At 43.7% G+C, this 10307-nt stretch overlaps 1 long non-coding RNA gene across 1 annotated transcript; it reads right to left on the minus strand.

Moving 5' to 3' along the window:
* Positions 1–826: 826 nt before the first annotated feature.
* Positions 827–4400, minus strand: LOC125525435. Its single transcript, XR_007291298.1, has 2 exons — positions 2495–4400; positions 827–1122 (listed from the first exon to the last, which is right to left on the minus strand). It is a non-coding gene; the product is annotated as an uncharacterized LOC125525435 (long non-coding RNA).
* Positions 4401–10307: the final 5907 nt, after the last annotated feature.

Below are 10307 nucleotides of genomic sequence, written 5' to 3' on the forward strand. Positions count from 1 at the left end.
TTTTCTTTTTTCCTTTTTTGGATAGCGATATTTTAAAAAATAAGACCAACCTAAGGGCTAATCCTGGTTGGCTTTTTTTATAGGAAAACTCCGCGAGTCAGAGCCGAGGCTCAAACTCGGATGGGTTGGCTGCAACTCCAGCAGCACAACCAACGGGTCGACGCCCCGTCCTCAGGATAGCGATATTTGGTAACTAGAGTATGTGGCAGATTGGAAATCTACTAAACGAACCTGCCAGCAAGGCCGAGCGTGCTCCCGCGCGAGAGGGCAAGCGCGGTACCACACGCCAGACCCAGACAACAGATCGTGGCCCAACAGGAAACCACACACACCCCAACCCCATGCCGAATCATACCACCACTCCCCACGCCGTCCGCACCACCACCCTTCCCCCTCTACTTCTTAACTCCCGACGCAAGTAAACTCCCCCCCCCCCCCCCCCCCCGCCCAGTCTCTCAGATCGACACCAAAACACTACCGTAACTACAGATCGGGAGGATCAAGAACAATCCCCAGTGGCCTCTTCTCTTCATCCTCTATAGACGGATATCATCAGCTCCAAGACGGGGAAATTACCAGGGATCTGGCAAAAGATTCACCAGGAAACATCAACCACCCTAGCAAGATCAAGTTCATCCTCATACTCTCAAAAAAAAATAGCCTAGCAGAAATTTACCACCGCATTTGAACAAATCCTACCAGTCCGTGCACACTGTTATCACCAGCTATATAGATCAACAGCTCCCCCACCCTCCTGTTTCAATTTTGTGATGATGTGAATAGCAGCCCAAGAAATCAGGAATGTTACCCATGTAAGAACTAGAGATAAAAAAGGAACCTTTAATGATCACAAAATCACATAGTTCTAGACAAAAGTGTGTTGCAATAGGGTAACTTCTAGACTAGTATGCTAGGTAGCAAAAAGTTTTAAAAAATACATGAAAAAAAGGAGAAATTACCAATCTATACATGAGAAAAATCATCATCTACTTTGTATTAAAGCTACCAGGGAAAAATGTGGTGTCTTTTTTTGAAGTTGCTCATGCTGCACTGCATATATCCCGACTGTATAAAAAAAGTGTCCTATGCAATTGAATAAGGGAATGATCTCCCCTTTGATCCCTGTTGTAAGAAAAAGCATGAAACATAACAATGTGTCAAAATTTAGTGAACATGTGTAAAATTTCAACTTTTCTATACAGAGAAAATAAGAACATTGTACGTAATGATGATACTAATATGTGAACGTAAAAAGCATAAGCAGGTGGTACAAAATGGCTTCTAGCCAGGAAGATAATGCAGAAAGTGTATTGAGAGGTGGCCGAAAGAATCAACAGGAAGATGTTGCACGCACGGCAAACAACAATTTTGCAAACCCCAACATCCCGGACACAGGTAGTTAATCATGTGTGCTATTACTACCAGCCTTGATGTTTATAAAGCTACCATGATGAACTTATGTTGTTTACGAGTGTTCTTGGTAAGAAATTACCAGCATTGATGTTTATAAAACTACAATGATCAACTTATGTGGTTTACAAGCGTTTATGTAAAGGTCTTACTACACACTAGGTGTATAAACTAACAAGTTCACAATGTATGAAAATACCATTCCTTGTTGGAAAAAAATCACCATACTAGATTGTGTGGCTAAATTACCAGGTGAACACTATGCAAGTTAGCAGACATGTCGAGAGGAATTTACCACTCATGCTAGTAAGCATTACCAGCCTTCATGTTTCTGAGATTACAATGATCAACTTATGTTGTTTACCAGTGTGTATGTAAGGGTCTTACCACACACCAGGTGTCTATACTACCAAGTTCATAGTGTATCAAATATCGGTATTTGTAAAATAAAAATAAAAATATCACCATACTAGATTGTGTGACTAAAGCACCAGGTGAAAACTATGAAAGTTATTAGACATGTTGAGAGGAATTTACCACACAAAAAGAAAAACTGACTGATATTTAGTTACTATGCCGCATTGCAGGTGCCTGGACGATTAGTGCACACAACAACTTGCCTAGTGTGGAAACAAATGCAAGCATGGGAGCAGCAAGCTTTGGGGGAGCAAACAATCAGTGAACTGGCAACTCCAGAATTAGCTAGGATCGACGATGATCAAGGGGGCTCTAACATGGATGCATATTCCATGCCTAAGCCTCCTATTCATGAATACAGTTTGATAATATGGAGAGTGCGCGTAGATCTTTGATTCGAGCAACTGAGAGTGTTTTGTCTTCACATTTTCATGCATGGGCAAGAAAGGGATAAAATGTCAAACTCACAAATCGGATATAGATTATCAAGAAGAAATAGCCTGCATACTAAATTTAGTGATAGTTTATAAAAGCGACAGGCTACTACCATGCAGGTTTATCGGCAATTCCCTCTATATCTATACAGTCACACCGGGCTATAGAGTATCAAGCAATATGTTTCACATGTTACTGTTTCTCATGTAGCTAAAAAGAGAGACAAATATACCGTTTGACATGGAGCATCATATATGTCAGTTGCATCTTCCCATAATCCTTTAAATGATTGGAGTGTAAAAAAATCAGAAGAAGCATGGGTGTTCAAGTTATGTTCTTTACCAAATGGTATCATCGCCCAACAAAGATTTAAAGAGCAAGAATGCATAAACAACCAACCATACCGCATATGCACAACTCATGAATATGGATCGGACATATAAAAATTCCTGCAGAATTCCCATATCATTAACTAAGCTAACCAAATACTGGAATTGGATGAAAAGAACTATTGCACAAGGATACAATTACTACATAAAATGGTGTATGCAAATCCATATTCCATATACCAATCAGAACTGATGCAAAAAGATAAAAGTAGCAACTATATTACGACTTAGTCTCGCTATGTTCTAAAACCAATATATAGGTCATTTTACTACAATCTAAAAGGTCTTCTAGATAAGACTGGACGCTCAAGCGAGCTTTTCGGCTCGGCCCGAAACTCGCTCCAGCTCGGGCCAACTCAGCTCGGCCCGACAAGAAAATAGGCCGAGCCGAGCTAGCAAATTTAGGCCCGTTCGACGACCGAGCCGAGCCGGTTTCCGCTCGGTCCAACTCGGTGGCTCGTTTTGCAGCTCAATTAATTTTTTTAGATAATTCTCAGCCCATTGCCTAGACATAGCAGCCTACAGGAGCAGCCCAAGCCCATTAAAAGCACCCCGACTCACATGTGCGTCCCCCAGCGAGCGAATGCAGCCGCCGCTGCTTAGGGTTTGCGCCTTGCCGCCCCGCCGCCGTCCAGCCAGTGGCCACCACCCTACGTCGTGCTCCTCGCCGCGCATGAAGCTCTATGGCTCGCCGTCGACACCGACGGCGTACGTGCCTGTTCGCCGCTGCGCCGGACGCCGTCGTTCGTCGTTGTCGTGATTCCTCGCCGGCAAAAGCAGGTATGGCCTCCAGTCCATGCCCTCCTCTCCCAACGATGACCCCAGCAGCCGGCCACGCGGAGGAGACTTTGCGAGCACACACACGCGCCCACACTTCACCGGCGGCGCGCACGCACACACCGGCCGCTCCCATGCATATTGAAGACTGAACATACACATCGGCACTCACTCACACGAGCCGCTCGGGCTGGACCGAGCAGGAGGCAAGACGAGCCGAGCCACTAAAAGTAGGCTCGTTCACCAACCGAGCCGAGCCGAGCCAGCTCGCTCATGGGCGAGCCAAAGCCTAGCTCGGATCAAACTCGGCTCGGCTCGGCTCGTGTCCAGCCCTACTTCTAGACACCCAATGAACAATAATGCCTGAAATTAAATACATCAGCAGAGGTGAGGACAACAAGCAGCGCATGAGCATCAAGAAAATAGGAGTACCAGGTGGTGGTAGGAAGTAGCTGAGTAGTTGGGGTCGGGCGGATCGGAGCGGTGATGATGAGTATATAGTGGGCATGGGGTACCCTGTTCGTATTGATCAACTAAAGAGCAATGAGAAAAGAAATTGAACAAGCAAGGAGAAGATAAGTCACTTAGTGGGGATCCAACGCGAAAGATAGGATTTAGTCTTGCTCCAGGGAAGAGGCCAAGCAGGGCCTTCCACTAGTTGTGGGCCGGACGTAGTCATGTACTAGCGGAGCCCCAGAAGCAGCATCTGTGCCGCGGGAGGTAAGGAACGCAGGTGGCGTGGGCGCGACCATGAGAGGGCTCAATATCGAGCCTAGGTCGACCCGCCCCCGCCCACTTTCCCGGATTCTCCCTGACCCGCATCCATCCTCGAGGGGATCGTCTGGCACACAACTTGTGAAGGAGGGGAGGGAGGGGGCAAGGAAGAAGAGAAGGAGCGGCGATGGCGATGACATGGAAGGCGTGGAGCGAGAGGAGGAGGAGGCGTGTCTGGTGGAGGCGATATTGATGTGAGAGATGAGAGGGGACGATGCCGTGCGATGGGGAGTTGCCTTTTTAACGAAGGAAACAAAGTCGTGTGGAAATTCTTTCGAGCAATTGCTGCATTTTTTCTCCCGCTATTATTTGCGTCGATGCACTGTTCCTACGCTGCAAACGTTGACACGCCTAGAGTGCGCCTTGGCTTTCCCTCTTGGGGACTGTAATGGTGTCCTTTTTCAAACATCCGCTCTCTCGTAGGTAGCAACTGGTGAGGGTATTGGTGTGTGGGGTATCGGAGCACACACCAGCAAGTTTGCAAACACTGGGTCCACTCGTTAATCTCCTTGTTCTTTGAGAGAAATTTTTTGCTACCAGTCGAACCCAAAGCAAAGCCCGCAAGTGGCACCATGTTGCACATCCGAGTGAGCATAGGCTTACTAACTTTTGATAACGAATGATAACCGACAAATTTATGATAAACCCAAGGGGCTAATGATCAATATTTTATATGTTTGGACCAAAACAACATGTGAAAGGATATTCTATTTTCACATTAACTACACTGTGTTAAATATGAAAACAACACACATAAACTTTGCTGAAATTAAATATGAAAACATCAAAGACATGGAGTACAGGTCCAAAACTCCAAACATGCAGTGCCAACTTCCAAGGATTCATTTCAGTATGGGTAGAAATGAAAAGGAGTTTTGTGCACAATGCCCACCAAGATGCAGGCTGCAAAATTCGAGAAACATGTGACTAATTGGGACAAAAGATTTGTGATCCAAGGGCACAAGTTTCGGTTACCATGTGTTCTACTGAAACTGAGTTTCCATTGGATTCTTTCTCTATTGAGATACCATATTTCCTCTTCATGATCTTCCGGTCAAACGTTCTGATGCCGTCTTCAAGGAAAAAAGTATTCTGTAAAATATTAACTGTGAAATCCAGTTAGATAGTTAAAAAAATTCATAATGCAAAAGTCAACTTTGTACAATGTTAACCATGAAATTCAATGATATTTAATCACAACAGTGTTGAACCTTGATTGTTTTGTTATTTAAACTGTTAAATGTGTCGACTAGTTTATTCATTTTACCATGTCACCTTTTAATTTTTCCTAGGCGTCTTAATTAAATTAAACTTCTCTTCCCAATAATTCATAGATGGAACTCATTTCATTGATGAATTGTTGTATATACTAAGCTAGCATGCATATGTATTAAGTAGCACCAACAGTTATACAGGTAAACTTGTGCTACTACAAAACTTGGTGAGATAGTTGAATCATAATCACTCAAGCTTTATCGTCCATTGATTTTTTATACTTACATTAGTTATTTAGTAATTCATTTATTTTCCATCTTTAATTTTACTACAAAATCATTCTTTTGCTGGATCATATTAAGAAAATTAAACTACTTGTTTTCCATTTTACAAATGATTAGTGTTTTCACGGTCGGCGATGGGCCATGTCAAGGAGTGTGACGGCCTAGGGCCCATCTCAAATAAGGGCCCAATGCATCAATATATTATGAAACTATGTTTTCAGAACATAAAACCAGCAATAATAAGAAGTTAAAATGAATTTGCTGATGGATACCTAACTCCACCACAATGAAGCATCAAGAAGAAGCAATCATCTTAGGCGATTTGAAATCTCAAGCACACGGGATGCATACAATATATCAACTTTATGGAAGATCTGCATATGATAAGTCCCACATAAATTTGAACTATTATTCTAATAAAGCCAGTGCCCGACAGAGCCCCTTTTTAATGTTGTGTTCATACTAAGCATCTGGAAACTAGGAACTACATTTCTGTAAATACTATGTTGGACAACATAGGAGAAGGATGAGGGCTATGGCGAGTTGGTGCATGAGTCAGCTCAGGTTTACACGAGAGAGATAGGCATCTTAAGAAGATGGTAAGCTCAGCCGAGCTTTCGGTTGAGGTGAGGTGTGAGGTTTTTTGACTGGCTGGAAAGAAAATATGAGTTACATAAACAGAATAAAAGATGAAAAAGCTATCTAGGCAAAAAAATCTAAACCATATTCCCTTGATAGTCTCTATTTTACTACTTTATAGCGACACTATAGGAGAAATTATAGAATAGGAGTGTAAGTTTTGGTAACTGTATTTCTTTGAGTTGAATGTTAGATGATGGTGTGACCTGCTTTTGGCATTGAACCTATAAGATATAGAAGAATATTCACAGTGGTCTCAAGAAAGTTTTATCCCACTCGTCTTATTGGAAGCTATTGTTGTTAATGTTGGTGCTGGGCAAACCACTCTTGACTCGACTATCTTTGTGAAGGAAATATGCCCTAGAGGCAATAATAAAGTTATTATTTATTTTCTTATATCATGATAAATGTTTATTATTCATGCTAGAATTGTATTAACCGGAAACATAATACTTGTGTGAATACATAGACAAACAGAGTGTCACTAGTATGCCTCTACTTGACTAGCTCGTTGATCAAAGATGGTTATGTTTCCTAACCATTGACATGAGTTGTCATTTGATTAACGGGATCACATCATTAGGAGAATGATGTGATTGACTTGACCCATTCCGTTAGCTTAGCGCTCGATCGTTTAGTATGTTGCTATTGCTTTCTTCATGACTTATACATGTTCCTATGACTATGAGATTATGCAACTCCCGTTTACCGGAGGAACACTTTGTGTGCTACCAAACGTCACAACGTAACTGGGTGATTATAAAGGTGATCTACAGGTGTCTCCGAAGGTACTTGTTGGGTTGGCGTATTTCGAGATTAGGATTTGTCACTCTGATTGTCGGAGAGGTATCTCTGGGCCCTCTCGGTAATGCACATCACTTAAGCCTTGCAAGCATTGCAACTAATGAGTTAGTTGTGTAATGATGTATTATAGAACGAGTAAAGAGACTTGCCGGTAACGAGATTGAATTAGGTATTGAGATACCGACGATCGAATCTCGGGCAAGTAACATACCGATGACAAAGGGAACAACGTATGTTGTTATGCGGTCTGACCGATAAAGATCTTCGTAGAATATGTGGGAGCCAATATGAGCATCCAGGTTCCGCTATTGGTTATTGACCGGAGACGTTTCTCGGTCATGTCTACATAGTTCTCGAACCCGTAGGGTCCGCATGCTTAACGTTTCGATGACAGTTATATTATGAGTTTATATGTTTTGATGTACCGAAGAATGTTCGGAGTCTCGAATGTGATCGCGGGCATGACGAGGAGTCTTGAAATGGTCGAGACATGAAGATTGATATATTGGAAGCCTATATTTGGATATCAGAAGTGTTCCGGGTGAAATCGGGATTTTACCGGAGTACTAGAGGGGTTACCGGAACCCCCCGGGGGTTAATGGGCCATAGTGGGCCTTAGTGGAGAAGAGGAGAGGCGGCCAGGGCAAGGGCCGCGCGCCCCTCCCCCCTAGTTCGAATAGGACAAGGAGAGGGGGGCGGCGCCCCCCCTTTCCTTCTTCTCCTCCACCTCTTTCCCCCTCTTCTCCTAATCCAACAAGGAAAAGGGAGGGAGTCCACCGGGGCAGGGGGGCACCCTAGAGACACAACAATTGATCGTTTGATAGTTTAGCCATGTGCGGTGCCCCCCTCCACCATAGTCCACCTCGATAATACTGTAGTGGTGCTTAGGCGAAGCCCTGCATCGGTAGAACATCATCATTGTCACCACGCCGTCGTGCTAATGAAACTCTCCCTCAACACTCGGCTGGATCGGAGTTTGAGGGACGTCATCGGGCTGAACGTGTGCTGAACTCGGAGGTGCCGTGCGTTCGGTACTTGATCGGTCGAATCGTGAAGACGTACGACTACATCAACCGCGTTGTGCTAACACTTCCGCTTTCGGTCTACGATGGTACGTGGACGACACTCTCCCCTCTCGTTGCTATGCATCACCATGATCTTGCGTGTGCGTAGGAATTTTTTTGAAATTACTATGTTCCCCAACAGTGGTATCCGAGCCAGGTTTTATGCGTAGATGTCATATGCACGTGTAGAACACAAGTGAGTTGTGGGCGATATAAGTCATACTGCTTACCAGCATGTTATACTTTGATTCGGCGATATTGTTGGATGAAGCGGCCCGGACCGACATTACGCGTACGCTTACGCGAGACTGGTTCTACCGACGTGCTCTGCACACAGGTGGCTGGCGGGTGTCAGTTTCTTCAACTTTAGTTGAACCGAGTGTGGCTACGCCCGGTCCTTGCTAAGGTTAAAACAACACCAACTTGACAAACTATCGTTGTGGTTTTGATGCGTAGGTAAGAACGGTTTTTGCTAAGCCCAGTAGCAGCCACGTAAAACTTGCAACAACAAAGTAGAGGACGTCTAACTTGTTTTGCAGGGCATGTTGTGATGTGATATGGTCAAGATATGATGCTAAATTTTATTGTATGAGATGATCATGTTTTGTAACCGAGTTATCGGCAACTGGCAGGAGCCATATGGTTGTAGCTTTATTGTATGCAATGCAATCGCCCTGTAATGCTTTACTTTATCACTAAGCGGTAGCGATAGTCGTAGAAGCATAAGAATGGCGAGACGACAACGATGCTACGATGGAGATCAAAGTGTCGCGCCGGTGACGATGGTGATCATGACGGTGCTTCGGAGATGGAGATCACAAGCACAAGATGATGATGGCCATATCATATCACTTATATTGATTGCATGTGATGTTTATCTTTTATGCATCTTATCTTGCTTTGATTGACGGTAGCACTATAAGATGATCTCTCACTAAATTTCAAGATAAAAGTGTTCTCCCTGAGTATGCACCGTTGCCAAAGTTTGTCGTGCCCAGACACCACGTGATGATCGGGTGTGATAAGCTCTACGTCCATCTACAACGGGTGCAAGCCAGTTTTGCACACGCAGAATACTCAGGTTAAACTTGACGAGCCTAGCATATGCAGATATGGCCTCGGAACACTGAGACCGAAAGGTCGAGCGTGAATCATATAGTAGATATGATCAACATATTGATGTTCACCATTGAAAGCTACTCCATTTCATGTGATGATCGGTTATGGTTTGGTTGATTTGGATCACGTGATCACTTAGAAGATTGGAGGGATGTCTTTCTAAGTGGGAGTTCTTAAGTAATATGATTAATTGAACTTAAATTTATCATGAACTTAGTACCTGATAGTATCTTGCTTGTCTATGTTTGATTGTAGATAGATGGCCCGTGCTGTTGTTCCGTTGAATTTTAATGCGTTCCTTGAGAAAGCAAAGTTGAAAGATGATGGTAGCAATTACACGAACTGGGTCCGTAACTTGAGGATTATCCTCATTGCTGCATAGAAGAATTACGTCCTGGAAGCACCGCTGGGTGCCAGGCTTGCTGCAGGAGCAACACCAGATGTTATGAACATCTGGCAGAGCAAAGCTGATGACTACTCAATTGTTCAGTGTGCCATGCTTTACGGCTTAGAATCGGGACTTCAACGACGTTTTGAACGTCATGGAACATATGAGATGTTCCGGGAGTTGAAGTTAATATTTCAAGCAAATGCCCGGATTAAGAGATATGAAGTCTCCAATAAGTTCTATAGCTACAAGATGGAGGAGAATAGTTCTGTCAGTGAACATATACTCAAAATGTCTGGGTATCATAATCACTTGACTCAACTGGGAGTTAATCTTCCTATTGATTGTGTCATTGACAGAGTTCTTCAATCACTGCCACCAAGCTACAAGAGCTTCGTGATGAACTATAACATGCAAGGGATGGATAAGACGGTTCCCGAGCTCTTCGCAATGCTAAAGGCTGCGGAGGTAGAAATCAAGAAGGAGCATCAAGTGTTGATGGTCAACAAGACCGCCAGTTTCAAGAAAAAGGGGAAAGGGAAGAAGAAGGGGAACTTCAATAAGAACAGCAAGCAAGTTGCTGCTCAGGAGA

Source organism: Triticum urartu, chromosome 7, assembly GCF_003073215.2.
Source record: "Triticum urartu cultivar G1812 chromosome 7, Tu2.1, whole genome shotgun sequence".
Classification (NCBI taxonomy): Eukaryota; Viridiplantae; Streptophyta; class Magnoliopsida; order Poales; family Poaceae; genus Triticum; species Triticum urartu.